At 41.4% G+C, this 20,402-nt stretch overlaps 1 protein-coding gene across 1 annotated transcript in view; it reads right to left on the bottom strand.

Moving 5' to 3' along the window:
- Positions 1–20,402, bottom strand: part of LOC144797613 (fatty acyl-CoA hydrolase precursor, medium chain-like) — a 413,977-nt gene that overhangs the window by 379,789 nt on the left and 13,786 nt on the right. The window lies entirely within an intron of this gene.

Genomic DNA, 20,402 nt, shown 5'->3' with positions numbered 1-20,402 from the left:
TTGGAGAGTGGAGTATAATCTAGCTGAACCGAAAAAGAAATTATCAAGAAAAGGAGATAATTGGCCAAATGGAAATGAAGGTCCAAGATTTAAGCTAGTGAATATAATAAAAGAACAGGTTAATGAGATTTCAAGTCAAAAAGAAGAAAATTCAAACAAGATAAAACAAGCAGAAGAGAAAATTGAAGTGATAAACAGAAAAACAAAAAGAGTAAAAGTCCAAATCAGAAGTATAAGTCGCCTGAGTGGACGTATATAATCATTCCTCCAATAGTAGAAGTAAATAATAGTCAAGTAGATTTTGATGATGCAAGTGATAATGACTGATTTTGTTCTGACACAAGGTTGAACAAATTGTGTTAGGTGACACAAGGACGAAGAAAGTGTGTTAGCTGGAAAACACATTGATATATGACATAAGGTCGAAGAAAAACTGTTAGACAAAAAAAAAAAAGAGGGGTGTATATTTAGTGATTTTTAATTAATTTTTATTTTTTGATTAATTTTAAAGATGCCTTCTACTAATAATAATTCGAGATGCTCAATTTTCAGAAGATGTTGCAAACTGTCTTCAATATGTGTAATCCTGATAATCTTAGTTTGGTTAATTTTAGCTGTCATTTTTCCTTTTGGAATAGATAAAGAGATGTATAAAACTAACATGACTAGTAAAGTTGTGGTTAATCATGATAAAGTAGACAGGACAAATAAAATTATTGTACATAAACCAGAGATTCACCAAGATAGATCTGTGGAGATTTTTCTAGTAATACCTTTTCAAGACTTTTATCCGAATATGTAAAGGTGATGGATGCAAAAGATTGCTTTGTGTGAAATTGCCTACCTCTGTTTCAGAAGGTGTAACGTATAATATGCTTCCTCTTACTTATGGCATAACCTGTAGTGTAATAGCTAGTTTATTTTATCAAACAGGTCGTTTAGAGTACTATTACTCAGACTTTGATGAGATTTTTGCAAATCTAAAAGTTGAAAATAGCTTGAATAAAGTGAAACATGATAAACAGATGAGGGAATTTTTCCTAGTGACTAGTGAACTAACTTATGAGTATGTTTTTAGAAAAAATTTAACATGCAAATTGAGAACGGAAGAGAAAACTTTCTTAAATATGGTGGAAGAGAGAAGGGCAATTTACAAGCGAAATGAGGTGCTGAAACAAACTAAATCTAAATTTTGGCAGAAGGAAGATGAAAAGCTTAATAGTAGAAATGAAAATGTTGCAATTCATATTGATGAACCTGTTAGTGGAAAATTTTGTATTAGAAGAGATAATACTTTGTTTGATAATTACTTTGTAGGTGCAAGTCAATGTGAAGATACTTATCATATTTTAGGTGGATGGGGATTTAAAGGAGACAAAGATCCAATATTTCCTGGAATTTATTTTGTTTGTGGGAACAAAGCTTATTACAATCTTCCTGATCACTGGTATGGGACCGGTTACGTGGGATTAGTTTTTCCAAAGATTTTTCATGTAGATAGAAATGCAAAGGGGTCATTTGAAATTGGCAAACACTTGAATAGATTCAGAAGGGAAAGTTTTTCAGAAATGTTGGGAGATATATTTGGTGCAGTAATACCTATGGTAGGAATAACCTTGAATGCAAATAAAATCAGAAAAATGTCTACAATTGTTGATAGATTGTCCACAGATACTGCTAGTGGATTTCAATTAGTGAACACAGAGCTTGTTACCATGAGAACTATGGTAATGCAGAATCGTCTTGCTGTAGACATTTTGCTAGCAAAAGAAGGTGGAGTCTGAGGAATTTTACATGTACAGCATTGCTGTACATACATTCCCGACAAGAGTCAGAATATAGAAATGTACATTAAAAATATTTCAGAGATACATAATGAGATTGAACTTTTAGAAGATGATAGTTTTTCAGAACATTTAGGCAAAAGAATGACAGCAATCAAACACTGGTTTCAAGAGATTGGTAGTTCAATTATAGGTAACAGTGTTTCCTTTAATAGTCATAGCTATAGTAATACTTTTGTTAAAAATTAGTTGCATGATACACAGGAGAAGAAAACATGTTTTAGAGAAGAAAAGAATTTACCATTTGAGAAAAGAAAAAGAAATAGAATTAGAAGAGTTTCGGAGAACTCAATATGAGAGTTGCAGAAAAACAGATGAATCTAAACTTTAGAAATACTAATATTAAGAAAGTCCAAAACATGTTCGAGGGTTAAAAATGTATACATTTTTGGGTATGGTTTGGTGATTTTGAAATCACCAGATGAGGGAGTTGATGGAGCAAGGTGAAGAACAAGATTTTGTTCCCATAATAATATTATTGAATTAATAAGCATGTGGTGAAATTACTAATCAACTTAGTATAAAAATGTATTCATCAGTACACGCTGGATTAACTAATGTGCTTTATGCTGCAAATGCAAAGAAAAATAATAAACTAACCTTGTCTATTGTCTTTGTCAGTATTAAATGGAGCTGTTTAACTAATGGCATGTGCTTATTTTGTGTGCTTATGTTATGTGTTTTCTGTGACAAAAAGCTCGCGGAGATTCGTCCAGTTCAAAGAAGAAAAGTAAATATAATGCTGCTTTTGTGTGCTTTGCTAGGTAACATATTAACAGGTTTAATTAGTTTTGGGGGTGGGTAACAAAATAGGTCTCAATTCTTTAATTAATTGATGTCTTGTGTTTGTTTAAATAATAGTTTCCAAAGTGAGGCCTAAAGATCGTTCAGAAAAATGGCTAACAGAGGTACAGATGCGAAAGCTTGTCCAGAGTGGAGCCTTGCACATGCGCAGTTGTGAAGATTTTTACCACGCTGACATCAATATTTGAAAAGCAGGTCTTTAATTGTGCAGAACGTGCTCTCGGAGGAAAGGCTCAAGGACAGGAATTAGATGTGTCTGCCAAGGCTAGGAAGCTATAGTTTGAAACTCGTGGAGAATGTATCATTCTTGAGGAAGCCGAAAGAAATGGAAATAAGAGACAATAGGGCTTATGTAAAAGCCTGGACATGGTCAAGGAATGGTAGTGACCTAATGTTTTTATCATGGACTGACACGAGACAGCCAATGAGAAGCTTGGATTTCTACGAAAGAATGTAAAATGTAGAAAGTTTAGTTAGAAAGAAAGGTATAAAACCTGATGTTATGAGCAGGAGGGCGCTTCTCGCTTTCCGATTCCTGAATGACGTGAAGTGCTGTTGGACTCTTTGGCGCACGTAAGGACAGCAGACTTTAAATGATTTTTCCTTTCTAGGTGAAGTGAGAATTAGACAGGGAAATAGATTTAGGGAATGGAAACTGTTATTCTGCTAATAATTTATGTTTTCTGATTTTGCTTTGAGAGTGTCAGTCTAATAAGTCATTTCTTTATTAAAATGCTGCTTTCTTATTTGCTAATAAAATAAAGATTCTTAACTAAATGCTCTTTCTTTGAAAAATAAAGCTAATAAAAATTAGATTTGAAATGACAAGCTGGTCTTGTTTATTCATGGTCTAGTTTCCATCAGTTGATCCAATCGCCTTAGTGGCTTAATTATAAATGTTATAAGTTTAAAACAATGGTGAGAATAGACAAACTGCAGATGTATATAACTATGTAAATAAATTGTGAATACTTCGATTAATTAGGCCACATGATTTAGTTGCTCAAAAATTGTCTTGTTGGTGTATGGGCCTTTATATGAGTTTTATGATTAATGGTGAGAATCATGGTGAGAGTTTGTGAGACAGTTTTTCATTAGGAGCGCTGGATCACCGGCAAATGTACTTCACAAACCAGAGGGGAAGTAATTTTTTCACTAAACATGGCGTGAATCACCCTTTTCCCAGCAAGCCTTAAAGCCTCATCAATGTGATCATTGGTAACCGGTGTGCCGCTTTCGCTACACCCACCTAATACTTCAACACAATCTTCTACAATTGCTTCTGTTCTCGTGAGCACACAGTTGTTTGCAGAATGCGCTTTTGTTTTTGCCTTTTTCCCTTTTCTTAAACAGTTGGCACCCCTCCCTCCATTAACTTCCTTTCCCCCATAGTTCACTACTCTCACGTAACACACAACCAGCCCTCACGTTTCCCACTTTCTGGAAGTCCAGTTTGACTCAGTGAACAGTACCTTGAGCCCCTTTAAGGTGGGGAATGGAATGTTGGGGGGGGGGGGTAGTCCGGCCCGGCTTCCTCTGGCCTCAAAGGGCCACCGAGGGCCTGCCCTTTGCCCGGGCTTAGCCCGGCCCAATTCCGCGACGCGGGGGCTGACCTCCTTTTAATGCGCCTCCTGGCGCGGCAAATACCGGTGGCTGCGGCTTCCGGTGCGGGTTGTCTGGGAAGTGTAGTTCCCCCTTGGCCCCATCCTCACTGCGGCCGCTGGTGGGAAGAAGCGGCGGCGGGAGGGGGGCGGAAACTGCTGCAGCGGTGGAAAGTGGTGGAAAGTGGCAGCAGGTAAGGTCCATGTCAAACGATGGTCCCCTCGCTCCACCGGGGCTGACCTCCTTTTAATGCGCCTCCTGGCGCGGCAACTACCTGTGGCTGCGGCTTCCGGTGCGGGTCGTCTGGGAAGTGTAGTTCCCCCTTGGCCCCCACCTCACTGCGGCCGCTGGCGGGAAGAAGCGGCGGCGGGAGGGGGCGGAAAGCTGCTGCAGCGGTGGAAAGTGGTGGAAAGTGGCAGCAGGTAAGGTCTAGGTCAACGATGAGTAGTTTTACTATGTTAAGATTAATGCAGGTCGGCCTAAGCATCAAAGTGAACTGCAGGGTTAAAAATAAGTTTTGTTCGTTTTAAGAAACATCAACATTTTTTATGGCTGCTGAGCTCTGAGGGATGCAGGATGCTATCTATGCTCCATGGGTAGCACTCTTCCAGCACAGGGACCTGCACGTCTGAAACTGCATGCAGATACTGTAGAAAACTACCCACCAGGACACAAATTACAGCATTCATTAGCCACATGAAGAAGAATGGAGGTGGCAGTGACGAGTGCTAAAGAGCTGGACAAAGAAAACAATACCACTGTCTAGAGGCCCCCGTCGGTAAGATCGCCACCATGTCTTGCGGCATTGTAAAAATGTCTGGTGGCTCTTGCTTACCACCAGTTTTAGATTTTCGGGCCCATGTTTGAGAATCTCCCATTTGTCATTTTCTGGATAGTCAGGATTGAGGTGGTGGTATGTTGGGGATGAAGAGGTGGGGTACACCATGAATGCTGCACGCATCTCCTGGGGTAGTGGAATGTAAATGTAATTTGACCCTGAGACAGTCCGATGAGTGATCTATGCCAGTGAATCTGTGGGCTCCACAAGGGAAGGAGGTGGCAGTCAGAGTCCAATACCAATACTGAGCTCAATCAGCCATGAGGAGAGCAAAACTGAAATGGACGCAGACTGTGCTGACTGCCACTGGGGATCCTCAAATAGTACAATTTGATTTCCTAGAAGCCAAATCAGGACATGCACTGAATAATCTGCAAATCAACTAATAGTGCAGGAATTTTAGACCTTTGAAAATAAGTAGGAAAAGGATGTTGTTCTGACTTCCCAGGAGGCACAGAGAAGTAGTTTTGCTAGCATAGTTCAGACCATAGGTAAGAACACAATACCTTTAATACAAAAAAAGCAAAAAAGAAGTTTGGGTACAAGAATGAATTTCTAAAGGAAAAAGTACTTTTAAATGAAAAAATTAAAGCAGCATCTCACGGTGTATTGCTCCGGCAGTGGGCACAACGAGAATGTAAAAAGAATGTAATTGGAACCTTGCGGGCTGTTAACAGAAATCTCAATATGCACACTGAAAGGAATACTATATTTGTTGGAAATTAGAAATTCTAATTCGAAAAGAATGTGGAAAGTGAACAAGAGTTATGATGATCAGTTCATCTGTTACGTCCACACAAGAAGAGTCATTGCTGTAGAAGAACCCATAATTGTCAAGAAGTTAGAGACTACTAAAAAAGATAATAATGAAATTGAGGCTCCCAAAAGAATTCCACTTAATATTTAGAAATGATCTAGGATAATCTAGGATATATAAAAACACAATGGCAGTAGTATCAGAAGCAGCAGTAAACAATGCCACTGAAATTCTCGCTGTATTAGAATCATGAAGTGACGAAATAACGCCAACAGATGAAAAAGTAGGCTTGCTGTTAGCAGAAGAGAAGGTGCTGTCACATTGTACAAATTGTCTTCAGTGAGACAAACAAGAAACACCCTACATACTTGAAGATATAAAATTAGACCACTAGAAAGACATACGAAATATGTACATAGAAACATGCAAGTCCTACTACTAGGCCGAGTCTTCCATTGTTACCTCTGCAACATAAATTCTACATGAAGTGTTTCTTGATGATGCAACTATGTCAAACCAAGATGACCTTGATACCGTTGCTTTCAAATTCAGTATGGATCGAAAGACTATTAAACTACTGGTGAAAGCAAGAACTATACTGATGGCTAACTGGAGAACATCTCAGTATATTCACATTAATAACATTCCTCTGCATAACAAATACACAAATGTAATACTCACCAAACAGAAAACCTCATTAGGATGTCAGCTGGACCACAACCAACTGGCCGTCGGTTGCCGTCAGACCAAAATCTGCCCCTGTAGTCAGACCACCGCATTACGATGCAGCGGTCGGAGGCAGTAGGTGGAGGGGCCGACCGCTGCTGCTCCGACGGGCTCAAAAGCCTGTACGCCCAGCTGTCAGAATGTATTCCATACAATAAGAGCAGTTCCTGCTCAGGCACCGCCGTATAGATTACGATTTCCCTTTCGGTCTGCCTTTTAATGAGGGAAACTGACTTTGGGGGCTCCTCGCAGGATCCCTGTCCCTCCGCAGCCTCCCCTATGAGGCCTGGGGGACACCTGTGGTAACCTCTAAAGATCCCTGCACCAAGTGACAGACATCAAATGGCGCCTGCCATACGGTTCAGGGATGTTTAAAAAGTGCATGTTTACTATTGCTGCTTGTGCTGCGGCTGGCAGCACAAGCCATAATAGTAAAAATACACTTTACAACTGCTGTGAAGGCGATCACATCGTAATTCAGAATGTGGGAACTCCGACTCCTTGTCAGGTGGTGCTGTTTCTGACACAATGCCTGTCAGACGCTAGTTGGACCGGCATCGCAAGAGGGCCCTAAGTCAGAGTGAAGGCAGTGAAATCTCCAATTAGGAGAAAGTGATGCATATGAAGGTACTGTTGAAAATATAGAAGGACAATTAAAGGCCAGAAATGAAGAGCCTTAAGTAAGAAAAGGATTCTAGGAATGGACCTCAACATAAGAGCGAAAATGTAAGAAAATCCATCTAAAAATACATCGTTCCTTGCAAGAGATTTAATTAAGTATACAGAAGTTCATATGAATAAAGGAAGAAATTAGGAAAGGTGTGAAACAAATTATTCTAAAAGTAAAAAAAAGTAGACCAGAAGATAGTTACCTTTTCCAACCATCGAATACAAGTAGGAGAAAGAATTGACCATATTGGAACCACTTGTGTAGCATATCAGAAAATGAGGAGTATTAAAAAGGTTAAACTGAAACATAAGATTTTTAAATTAGGTCGAGGCAGTCAAAAGTATTTTAGGAATTCTAAAAGAATTTGAAGGAAGTAAAAATACAGAAAAATTTCTTTCAGAGTGATTCAAATCAATAATCAAAATTAGAGGTGCTAGAACAAACTGCTAATTGTAACTAGCCAAGCCCATCAAGTGCAGCATATTAAAGTTAAAATGAGGGTACATCTTTGAACAGTACTGGCCTGTTTCCAAGACTATCGAACAAACAAACTGATTCTGAAGCATGCCAAAACAAGTTTTTAAAGCTGCTATGGGAAATATGTATATATACTTTTCAAGGAATAGCTTACAAAACAACAACATATGAGCCATAATTCATGGTACAAGAGTTGGGGGACATGGGTTCAATTTATGCAACAATTACACTTGAAGATGAAATGGTATGGGTAGGCTGTCCTGTTTTCAGTTTCTATTTTTGGTAAATTCTGGTGGGGTTTTTTCAGTGTTTTCAATATCTTAAAAAACAGTTGTTATCAGTGGTTACACATTTTCACGCCACTAAAAACAACAGAAAAAGTGTTTTTCCGGTGTTTATGAAACGTTTTGCTTTTATCATTGCTTGATTTCTGCACTGAAAGAACATGGTATATAGACAGTGTACGTATAGTGTATTTGAGGTCCAAAGAGATTTTTGCAAATTAATCTTATTGTAGTACTTTTTTTTTACCAGCTGCTCCGCACCCTGACCAGGTGCCGCGAGCGTGAGGGGTAGGTGTCCCGCCGCACCAGCGCTTCATTGAAGGTGCATCTTATCCTAAGAGCGCTGGCCTCACGGGAGTATGCTGCGAGGCCTTATTTCATTCCCTTCAGGGTCGCCTAAATAGAGCAGGACCCCGTGGCCCTCTTGTCCTCCGACCCAGAGAGGTTGTATTTGCCTTCATCATAGTGCATGAGCATTGAGTCCATATTTGTTTTTTTATTTATTTTTTGTGTAGTACTTTATTGAGGTCCTGACGAATCGCCGGTTGGCGAAAAACATGTTGACCACACTAGGGGGTTGAGTTAGTGTTCTGTATACCCATACGGCCTCTAGCTCCCCTCTCACCCCTTTTAACTAAGGAACCAGCCACGTTAATAAAATTGAGGGTGGACTGTTTACCTTTTTTAACCTTCACTCACATTTGCACTGACTACACTTTTCTTCATCCTCACTCACACCCACCATCGGCAAGGAACTAAAAGAACCCCGTCAAAAGAGTACCTTTTGGTTACTCCGTCAGATATTGCAGCGCCGGTCTGACGAGGGGCAGTGAGTCGATGATGACACTGGACACCCTCCAGTAAGGGTGTGTTCCACACCTAATACTCTGGGTGTGTGAGGCTCTCTAAGTTCCGACTAGGGAACCCTTCCAGTCACGGTACTGACCATACCAACTCCGCGCTCCACGTTGTCACACTCTTCCTGGGGAACTTTGTATTCTGCTGCCAGCTCTTATTGTAGTACACCATACAATACTTCTTCAGTGAGTCTTTGGTCATGTGCGCTAGGCGCTTTCCTTCCCATGTAAACTTCTGTGAAAAGGTCCTCTCAGCATTCACAGCCCCTTGGGCTGAGAACTGTCAGCTAAGGGGCACAGTTGGGATGACTCTTTGTTTGATGACACATAAAGCACGAAATGATAAATATTAGCATTTTAGTTCCTGCGCATAAGAAAACAGTGCACCAGAATGGACTAAAAAGTCAATAGCATCCCTCATTAACTCTGAAGATTGTAAAGATGCTTTCAGCATACAATCTAACAAGTGGCAAGGATCTCCTACAGGGAATCACTTCAGCTCGGGTATCAATTTTGACAGGTCATCACACAAATTTTTTATATACGTAGCTGAATCACTACAAATACAAACAATATCACTCCAATCTTTGTTGAACTTGGAAAGAACCTTTTTTGCAGAGCATAATAAGTGACAATGCGTTCCATGTTTTCCAAAAGTCTGGTGTCACGTTTTCACCACTATCCCAGATGCTTGGTGATATATATACTTGTTACTATACCTTGTATTTAATAATTAAAGCCTAAGGTGTTGGCAATTCACCTACTATCAATACTGACCCACTAGAAACTATGGTCTGATGTATTAAGGGTTTTTACCCATTCTCTGTGGGTAAATGTGATGACAAATATTAGGAAAGATTTTTATGAAACTAGACATTTTACCTATCAGTGAAAGAATCAAATGCAGCCAAAATATCAAATGTGAGTTTGATATGTCCCGATTCTCTACGGTTTATAAAATAATTAAACTAAACCCTGCATCTTTAGACCAAAGGCCATAAAAATGAAAAAAAATAAAAGGAAGAAGAAACCATATTTTAGTGGCATCCCTAAAGAACAAAACTCAAGCAGAATAATGTTAGCCAGTCTTTCTTACTGCTAGCTTGTTTAACAAAGTTACATTTTATTGACCCCTTCAGTAAGAACAAAATGACTCTTTCACTTTCTTTTTCCATTCTTTGAATGGCATTTAGTTTGTGGTTGTGCAGGTGTTTTTTCAGTGTTTATATGTTTTCACCGGTGAGGGCTATTTTTCTTTCAGTGGGGTTTTATCAGTTATTATAGGTTTAAACCTAAAACCCCACAGCCTAGGTATGGGATATATAACATTGTCCATGAAGTCAAGCTATTTTATATAGGACTGAAAGCTCTGCTCCTTGAAATTCAATAAAAAAAGATAAGAATTTTTACCATACTTAAAATGAATTACTTAATTAATTTTAAAGTGCTCACATTGATCAGAACCCTATGGGTGGTTTGTGGCGTTTAATGTTACTGGGGGGGGGACTAGGAGTGATGAAATGAAATGGGTGGCCTGAATTGTAAAAATTACTAATTGAAGGTTTTCCAGAAATTTAATTCTTGGAACCACTTTATCAAACAGTTCAGCCTACTTCCCTGTCCAAAAAAGAGCAGAACACACTGTATCCTGAAATAAATAATTGTTTCTATGATGTACATGTTTCCAACCATGTGGAACCTGGAAACACATGATTTGTCAAAAATCCCATTGGCATTGGATTTGTCTGTGCCTTTGATTGGGTGGCATGGGAATTGGGATAACAGTCCTGTAATGAAAAGTAATATATGTATTGGATTTCTTATTGCTGACTTTGTAATACCATTTGTGAGGACGTGGGTGCATTATAGGATACTGACGTGGGACCTTATCCTGGAGTACACTCACAAAAAATATTTTGGGTTCAGTCAGGCTCATTTGTTAATCCTTACTCTCAACCTTGAAAGAGTTAGTATGGCTACTCCGGCTCAGCTTGGGCGACCAATTCCTACAAGAGAGAAGTCTAGGCAGTCAAAAAGGATACTTAGGAAAGTTACCTGGCCATCAGAGTGTTTTTAAGGCAAGCTCCAAACTTTACAGGATGACCAGCACAGGAATCAATGGAGTGTTCCTGATAGTGAGGATACAGGCAAAATATACCGTGGTTGTGGTGCAGTGGAAGGGTGTGTCTATGTGGTGGTTCATTGGTCCACAGGTGATGTGGACAATCTTAGTTACAGAGTTCGGAGTCACTCGAAGTCCTCTACGTTGCAGTAGCAGGCCAGCCGATGCGGAGCTACTGGTCACTTTGCACCATGGTTGGGGCAAAATCTATAGAGGTGGGCTACTGTCCTTGGGGGTGAACAAATCAGGTGCTTAGTAGCACTCCAGGGTCTGGCAGATTCGGGTGCAAATTTTGGCTCTCTCAGAATTATCTCTTTCTGTGCTTGGAACTGGTATGTGGAAAAACTTCTGCGATGGCTACCAATTTGTTGGTATGGGCTGCTACAGCTGTTGTGTCACTGGAGTGGTTCCAGGGTATCAGTTGACTGATCCTTGAAGTCACTGCTTTGATCTGGGGTTGGGAATCAACTTTTCCCCGAGACACAATCCACAGGCACAGTCCAAAACTCACTAGCCCAAAATGCAGCGGGTACAGTACTTCAGACAGTTCAGCTTCTCTTTGTGAGGGTTCAGGGGCAGCTGGGCAGTTCTCTTGCGGTCCTTTCTCCAAATCCAATGTGTGCTAAGGGGCAGGGTGCCAGGAATGTCATAGTTAACCTAGGAAAGAGCCCCAAGGGGATCACACAGTCACTAGTCAATTGGTCACAGGGTTCCCTCCCTCCTAGTGATGAGTTTCCTGTGATGTGTGGTACCCGACTATCCCATAGTGCAACATTCTTACCCATTTCAAGATGTCATGACCCTTCTTTGGTCGCCAGAAGTGTAGAGGCCCACTTTATCGGTGTGGCTACCAGAGGGCCCATGGGAAAACCAGTTTGGGGACAGGTTTTCTCTCTCTGGCCCTGTATCTACTTTGTCTATAGGAACAAAAGGCATCCTGCTCAGGGGTGTTGTCTCAGTTTCCCCTTCAAAGGCAGCTTTCCCTTTGAAGCTCACCTTCTGGGGTAACACCCTGAGAAGTCATCCTGTGGGAGGAGCCGACACCTCTATCTGCGGCAACTGCCTTAGCTCATGAGCCTGGGAATCGTTCACGTCTCCCCAGGTGGGCAGAAATCTGTCCGTGTGCCAAGTCCTTTGAGAGGTCACTGGACTAGCCGGAGCACAGAGTGACAACTTTCTAAAAGTTGCTCAACTTTAAAAAGGACATTATTTTCAACTTGGTCATAAAGTCACACTTGATGCCACAATTAATTTGATACCTTACAGTACCCAGTTAGGTACTCCCATTTAGGAGTTAGCCAGGTGGTGGTGTCAGCCAGTAGCCCTGTGTTAGCCAATGGGGCTACAAACTTTTCCACTTACTTAATATATAGTTTCCTGCTGTAGGGCTCTATAGGCCTTCCTTGGGGGAAACTTACATACATTATTAAGGGAAGTAGTGGCTTTGCCATTAATCTAAATGGCAAAGTTGTACTGGTTGTGCAAGCACTGTCCTTCAAGTCAGCATTGTTGAGCTGAAAGCTCTTTTGTACTTTGTCACACTCAGGTTGGCACAAACAGTGCTGCAGCCAAGGGTGGACACTTTGCTTACATGCCCTTGGCACTCTGGGTACCATATACTAGGGACTTATAAGTAATCCAGTACTTGCCAATTGAGTATATCCAATTCAACATATATTTTGTAATGGGTTACAACACTGAGATCTGGATAGCAGCAGTTGAAAAGCCAGCAGCTTCAGTCCAAAAATATGTGGGTGAACATGCAAAAAGAGGCAATTCCTTACAGCACAGAAATGGAGGAGTGATTTCATACTTACTAGTACTTATTGGAAGTACAAAATGAAGACAATCATGTTGATGAAGGTACACATAGTGTAAACATGAAGACTAGACTAAGAGGCATATTAGCAAGGGCATTATTGCCGCTTTGGTGGCACATTTTGCAGATAAAGTAGCAATTTTTTTATTGCCCAATTACCAAGCTATCGCTAACAGCAGTTAGCGACAGCTTCCAGGCGATAGCGACCAGTTTGGGGCTCGCTTTGCATGTCAGCGAAATTTATCGCTCATGACATGCAAAGTGGGCGTACCCAAACTGGTAGCTACTGAAAGCAGTCGCTAACACAGCTATCGCCTATTAGCAATACCCGCAACGCTATAAAAAAACGAGCGCTAACTGCAATTAGTGCCAGGATTTCACACCTGGTAAAAACCTGACTTAGCCGTATTAGGCAAGGGGAGGTGGATTCTATGGCTAAATCACCACCTGCCTATTAGCGAGATTTTCCGTAGCGATAGGATTTTTATTGCTGGAAATCTCACGTTATAGATGGGATTCGCAGCTATCGCTGGATTTTTTATTGCCGTGGAGATAAACGTTGGTAATACTGCGTTATCTCTGCGATAAAAATCCAGCGATAGGAGGCAATAATACAAATCATGGTAATCGTGGTTTGCGATAATTTTCGCAAGTTGTTGCAAAAATGCCCCTAAATCTTTTTACCGACTATGGATTTTTAGCATCATGAATCAAACATGCTTCACCATATGTATTTCGGCAAAGACAAATGATTGTGTGCTACTATTGTATATTCTTATATTTTGTATGCCTTTTCTCACCTATATGATGTTTTTAAAGCAAAAACCTCTGAAGAAGATTACGTTGAAATTGTGATAGGCATATGCATTCACACACAGCAAAACAAAAAATTTTAAGAAACTCTGTTCAGTAGTTTTTTAGATTTTTGCCAGACATTCTTTGTCTGACATTCTTTGAAGGACTTATGACGCGCATATCTTGACAATTGGGTTTGAGAACAGTCTGCAGCTCTGGAACAATATTTCAAAAACCACTTTTGCTTGAAATAACTATTTTCCGCATCATGCATGCGGTCGTCATACATTCAAAGCTAAACCAAAGGGGATTATGGACGGAGTGTTGAACATTGCAAGCACTCACTTGCAAATAATCTTTATTGCAGCCAGTCCAACTCGTCCTCATCCCAGTCATAATAACCCCCCACCCTCTCTTGGATAGTTAGAACTTTGGAGGAAATTTTGTATTTTCAGGAGGATGCTAGGAATGCCTGTCCATTTGAGGGGCGCAGCTGTGGGTGGGCGGTTCTGCATTCTGAATTAACTCCGATGGCATTTAAATGTTCCTCAAATGATTCTGCACTTGGAAGGGCCATGAAAAGCACAATCAGACACAATTATCAAGCCAACAACGCCCAACAGTGACACTTCCCTAGATAAGCGGTTTAATTAAATTCCTCATGTAAAACTTTACTGCACAGGCCCCTTTCCAAAACGGCACTCTTTATCGGGTAAACCTTTTTGAAGAGAGCGCCAGAATTTACACTATTTAAAGATTCCAACAAAGCTTCCTTTGTCCTCAACACGCAAAAGATCCAAACTGTAAACATATATAACTAATGGTTGCATCAATACTTGTTTGAAGTTGCCTGAATTTCGTGCTTCAATAAAAGATAAATAAAGGTAACGCTTTACCGACTGAAAATAATCAATTCTCTTATCATAAAATGCAGTGTTTGGCACTAAATGTTCTATTTGCCGGGAATTCCAAAGTCTGATCTGCATTCGCTCAGTAGATAAAATTCATAACCAAGGCAAAGAGCACACAAGCCTTTTGAACCATGGCTGTTTACTCTATAAATCTTATCAAATAACAATTCACAGAACACCCCGTGTGCTATTTGGAGATAAGTTGTCTTCCCCTATATATTTCTGCAAATAAAACAGCACTAGAAAAGTTGGTCGGGTTAGTTAAAAAGACAGGAGTCGAACTACCGGAAGTTGATATGTGTGGCAATTGAAAATCATCTGACATAAAAATTGTGTCCTGTGTATAATTTAGGAAAATATTGGCCCACTGAAGCTAATAATAATAAGCCTACACGGTATTTTGTTCGGTATCCTCTGATATACAGACTCTGAAAGAGCATTAAAAAGAAAAGGATACAGTACGGTTTGTTGTAGTTATGTAAATGTAGCTTAAACAGCTTTAGGAAAACCAATTTGTGGTTTAGAATTCAATGGTTGAGGCATGCATTAAACAGAGGATCAACATACTCAACAAGCAGTCCACACTTCATTACTTGAGACACACAAGGTGACAGGAAATACCTGTCTAGCAGTCAATCAAACTAACCTCTGGGCTTTAGTTGTCACCCCACAGTAAGCTTTTCAGACACTCAACCCCAGTCACAGATCTGGGTTGAATACATCAATCGTTCTTTAGCTCACTTCACCATGCTAGTTCAGACCCAGCCATATACAAGTCATTCTTGACCCTGTGCCTCATGGGAACAGTACAGCCCGAACTTCCAAGCAAGGTCCTCCCAGGATAGCTTGAATTCAGTGGCAAAGTGAGTAAGGGACTCATGTCCGGGCATACCCTGCCAATTTAGGGTGAACAAAGCATACACAAAGAGAGGATCAACGGAGCACTGAAACTTTTCGGACACCCACCCCCAGTCACAGATCTGGGTTGAAACCATCCATCCACCTGGCCTGGCAGTTCGGGCTGGACTGTTACCATGAGGCACAGGGTCTAGACTAATTTGCACATGGCTGGATCTGAACTGGGGTGGAGGAGTGAGCTAAAAAACAACGATGAATTCAACCCAGATCTGTGACTGGGTGTGAGTGTCTGAAAAGTTTCAGTGCTCCGTCCAACGTCTCCTTATGTTTGCTTAGAATATTGGGACAGACATGCGAAAACATATTCCTACAGTGAGTTTCAAAGGAACATATTAGCATAGTTAGTGGTTGTTAGATTTGGGGGTCTCTAGTTGGCACAGGTAGGTACTTGTGACAAATAGGGACCCTTGCCTCTAGTCAGGATAAGGGGATTACACTCCTAAATAACCCCTGCTCACCCCTTGGTAGCTTGGCACGAGCAGACAGGCTTATCTCAGAGGCAGTGTGTAAAGCATTTGTGACCACATACAGTAACCCAATGACAACACTACAAATGGACACCACACAAGGTTTTATATAAAAAATAAGTATACTTTATATAGATTTACCACAAGACCAAAATTACACAATACTGTTACTTTAAGATGGTAGTTTTAGCTTAGTTCAGTTCAGTTCTAAATTTGCGACACTTTGCGTCAATGTACCTTACGATGCTTTGCACTTCCACGACAAGTAATGTCGCAGCGAGGGAAATGGGGCAAAGTTCCAGTGCAAAGAAATAAAGATCTTCCAGATGCGGCAGGCTTCTCCGGGGAAATGCGAGAAGTTCTCAGTTTGATGTGTGGACAGCAGCGGCGACACCCTTGTTCAGAAGTGCGACGGCAACAGCTTCAGCTGCGACACTCTTCTCCCACATTTACGTGAAGCTTTCGCACAATGATACAATTACAGCAGCAACATTCTTGTTCAGAAATGCGACGGTGGCGGGCTTCTCAGGGATGCGAGGCGCTTTCCTCGATGCGGTGCAATGCGACAGTTCCAGCGGCGACACCCTTGTTCAGAAGTGCGATGGCAGGCAGCAGCGATGGCAACATGCTTCCTCTTCGTTGCGAGACGTTTCTCTCGATGCGGTGCAGTGCGACAACTCCAGCTGCGACACCCTTGTTCAGAAGTGCGATGGCAGCGACGGTGACACGCTTCCTCTTCGTTGCGTCGCGCTTTCAGCTCCTTGCGACACGCAGTCCGTCAGAAGGCACAAAACAGCAGCAGGCACTTCCAAAATAACTCTGGGGAGTTGGGGGTTGAAGTATGTTGTCTTTGAGACTTCAGCAGGAGGCAAGCTCTAGTTCAAGCCCTTGGAGAACCTTCACAAGTTGAAAGCAAAGTATACAAAGTTCCTTTCTCCTCTCTTTGGCAGTAAGGCAACCACTGCAGGCCAATCCCCTAAGCAGCACTTCAGCTTAGGAATAGTCTCTCCTCAGTTTCATCAGGTTTCTCTCCTCAGCAGAGGTTTCCTCTTGTTTGTCCAAAAGTGATCTAGTTTCTTGGGATCAGGGTCCCAATATTTATACCCCAAAATCCTTTGTGATCTGAGGGCAGAGGGGCCTTTGCCCAGTCCAAACCAGTTCTGGAGCACTATGTTTACATGACTCCTTCTTTCCTTTCACAGTGCAGGGCAGAAACATCAGACGCCCTACAGGAGGTGGAGCAAGCATTGTGGATGGAAAGCACAGCCCTGGAGCACTTTGTTGACATGATTCCTTCTCACCTTTGACAGTGCAGGGCAGAGACATCAGACGCACCACAGGGGGTGGAGCCAGCATTGTGGGGGGCAGGCACAGTCCTATTCAGGTCCCAGGTGCAACTCCTCCCTCTAATCTAGATGCATATCTCGCTATTCACCACTGGGCAGACTCATTCCGTCTCCTGGAATCCCCCAGCCCTGTCACTCAAACTCCAGACAAGGAATACACAACCTAGCAGAGGTAGGCTTTGGATAGTTAGGCAAGAAAATACCTACTTTCTAAAAGTGGTATTTTCAAACAGAGAATGTTAAAACCAATTTCACTAAAATATGTATTTAATCATTCTGAATCCATGCATACTAAACTCGAATTTCTATCATGTTCTCCGAGCTAGTTAGGATTATAAAATGTAATAATCTAACTGCCCATTCTGGCCTATGGAGAACAGTTAGCCTTGCAATAGTGAAAAACAAAAATGGCTGTAATTCACTATTAGAACATACCACACACACCAGGGCATGTCGGCATGTCCTACCTTTTACCTACAATGCACCCTGCCCTTGGGCCTACCATAGGGGAAGGTTTAGGGACTGGCAAGTGAGAGCACTTGCCCAGTCAGCATGGCAGTACCAAAATGCACACAGGCTCTGCAATGGCAGACCTTAGACACACTTTTACAGGCTTCTGTGGGTGGCACAACCAGTGCTGAAAGCCCACCAGCAGCATTTGGTTTACGAGCCCTGGGCCCTCCTGGTGCACTGTACTAGGGTCCAACAGGTAAACCAAACCAGCCAATCATGGAATCACTAGTCCATACATTAATTTACAATAGGGAGAGCATATGCACTTTAGGACTGGACAGTCATAAAACCAACAAAGACAGGTCAGACAAAAACCAGGAGGAAGGCAAAAAGTTCAGGGATGACCCTGCAAAAAGGGCCAAGTCCAACAGTGGTTATGCTTCAAATATGGAATAGAGCCAGCCCAACATATGTTGGACTCACCTTCCAACAAATAATCCATCAGGAGCAACCAATGTTGCTCACCTGCATCATGAGATTGGAGGATACAGCAGCCTTTTCAATACTCTTCCTCAACCTATTTTCTCTTTTCTACAGAGCTGGCCCGAAAGAGTTTACAAACCTCGAATGGCTGTTGCTGGAGTCTGCAGTCCAAGAAATGGTTGAACCTGTTACTAAACAAAACCCTGACTGGCATGAATCTTCACTGGGAAGAGTCACCTAAAGAAGTACCTCGTATTTTTGCTTTCTGCTATTTACTGTTCAGAGTTTTATTGTTTTTTACAAAATGGCAGAGCATTGACACTTATTGTACATCTTCAGCAACTTTATTATTTAGTGTGTAGGAAAATCAACAGTGCACCATCAGGGCTGGGTGGGAGGCACACAAATACCTCTGTCAATTGTGTATTGAAAAGAAGCTGCTCAGGAAGAAACTTCAGCAGTAAATTGATGAAATAATGACGGCGAAATATAAATCAGATTTTTATTTCTATGGAGCTTCGAGAATTTTGCTGCAGCAATTAATGTTTTTTCCTGGATTAGAGATGTGGATATAGTGGAATTCTGGATTTCAGTGAAAATAGATTTAAACCTGCCTTTAGTTTTAGTATAATGGTGAGAAGAGCTTCATTTACAGAACAAATCCCTCTGCCTCTGATTATATTATGCTATCAGAAATCTCTATCAGTAGCATTCAACCTTGTAGCAGTAGTGGCCCCTCCGGATTGGTGGAGGAATGTCACCACACTGATTGGCTCAGAGTCAGCTAATGTATAATAAAACAATGTTTTTGCATAGTTTTATTTCACATTTGCCGGCTCCTAACCAGCGCTGTTGGGAGTGGCGGGTGAAGACATAGGAGGGAGGAGGAGTAGTGATACGTGCCCTCCACTCCCTAAGTGCTCATGTGTGGCCGGTCATCTCAGTGCGACACAAACAAACGTGCATTTAGGTTTTCTCCAGCCCATCTGCATTGAGCAGCCGGGCTGGAGAAACTTCACAGACTCCCTGGTCTGAGCAGGGCGTCATTCCTGCCCGCTCAGAGCAATCCCTGCACTGATTGGAAACGGAGTCTGTCCCAGGGGCTGCTGGGACCAGGCAGGAAGAGGAGAGGTGGCACAACGAGATACGATGCTGGAGGCGGTGGGCAGCAAAAAGGTACGTTTTTTCCTTTTAATATTGTATTTTTAATCCTGCATCGCGATGCCTCCCATGTGACCCTACCCGCCCCACCACCTTTTGATTATGGTGGCCACCGCTGCCTTGAAGGCTGTCATTGCACAAGTTATACCTGTACAGCTGATCGAGTAAAGTAATAACGACTAATCCTCTGAGAAAAGCCACATTTTCAATAGAGTTGATGGAAAAGTAAAGAACATTGAACAAACACAGGTGAAGTTTCCGGATTTCTTCGTGGTCTACTAAAGTGACATTTTTGCTTCATCTGATCTCCCTGCAACTAGATATTGAATGCCAAAAAGAGAAATCTTACATTGTTTTACTTATGGTCATCCAGGCTTTCATGAGTCCCAAGTGCCAGCTGGAAGAAATCATTCCTACCAACCACTGGTCACTACTTCCCATACCAGTGGTAGAGTGTCTAGGTCTAGGGAGCAGTGAACACAAAGGGAATTGCTCCTAGTCTGGAAAAGCAATAAGAACGAGTGACAAGAAAGTTTGTCTGATTGGATTGAAAAGATTGGCAAATAACATATTTTGAAGTTTGTTGGGACAGACTAGGCTCAGTGATCAGAACAAAGTATGCTGCTTGACAGGGAACCAGTGAAGGGAACGCACTTGTGGAGCGATGTGGAAAACTTTACGGATTCCAGTAACATCCTGGTAGCTGTATTCTTAACTTTTTTAAGTTGTGAAAATGTAGAATGTGAGAAGCCTACATATAATCAACTCCTAAAATCCACCATGGAGGGTGCAAAAGGTCTCCAGTGGAGGTTAGATTATACCTTAAAACAACAGACAGTGACCCATTTTATTGAGGCGTATAGTGGAAATTGAATATTGAGGATCACAAATACAATGTACATTTTAATGTCATAGAAAAGTATAAACATGATTTATATTTACGAGGCTTCTTTTGTATCTCTAACAGCATTAAAAAGTAATTAACATAACAAAGATTCAGTTTCCAATTATTTTAAAATACTAATCAATCACTTTAGCTATAATTTGGGTCAATCAAAATATTGGGAA

This window comes from Lissotriton helveticus, chromosome 12 (genome assembly GCF_964261635.1).
Source record: "Lissotriton helveticus chromosome 12, aLisHel1.1, whole genome shotgun sequence".
In the NCBI taxonomy this organism is placed as follows: domain Eukaryota; kingdom Metazoa; phylum Chordata; class Amphibia; order Caudata; family Salamandridae; genus Lissotriton; species Lissotriton helveticus.
Note: the sequence above shows the minus strand (reverse complement) of the source record. Positions and strands in the feature narration are given on the sequence as shown.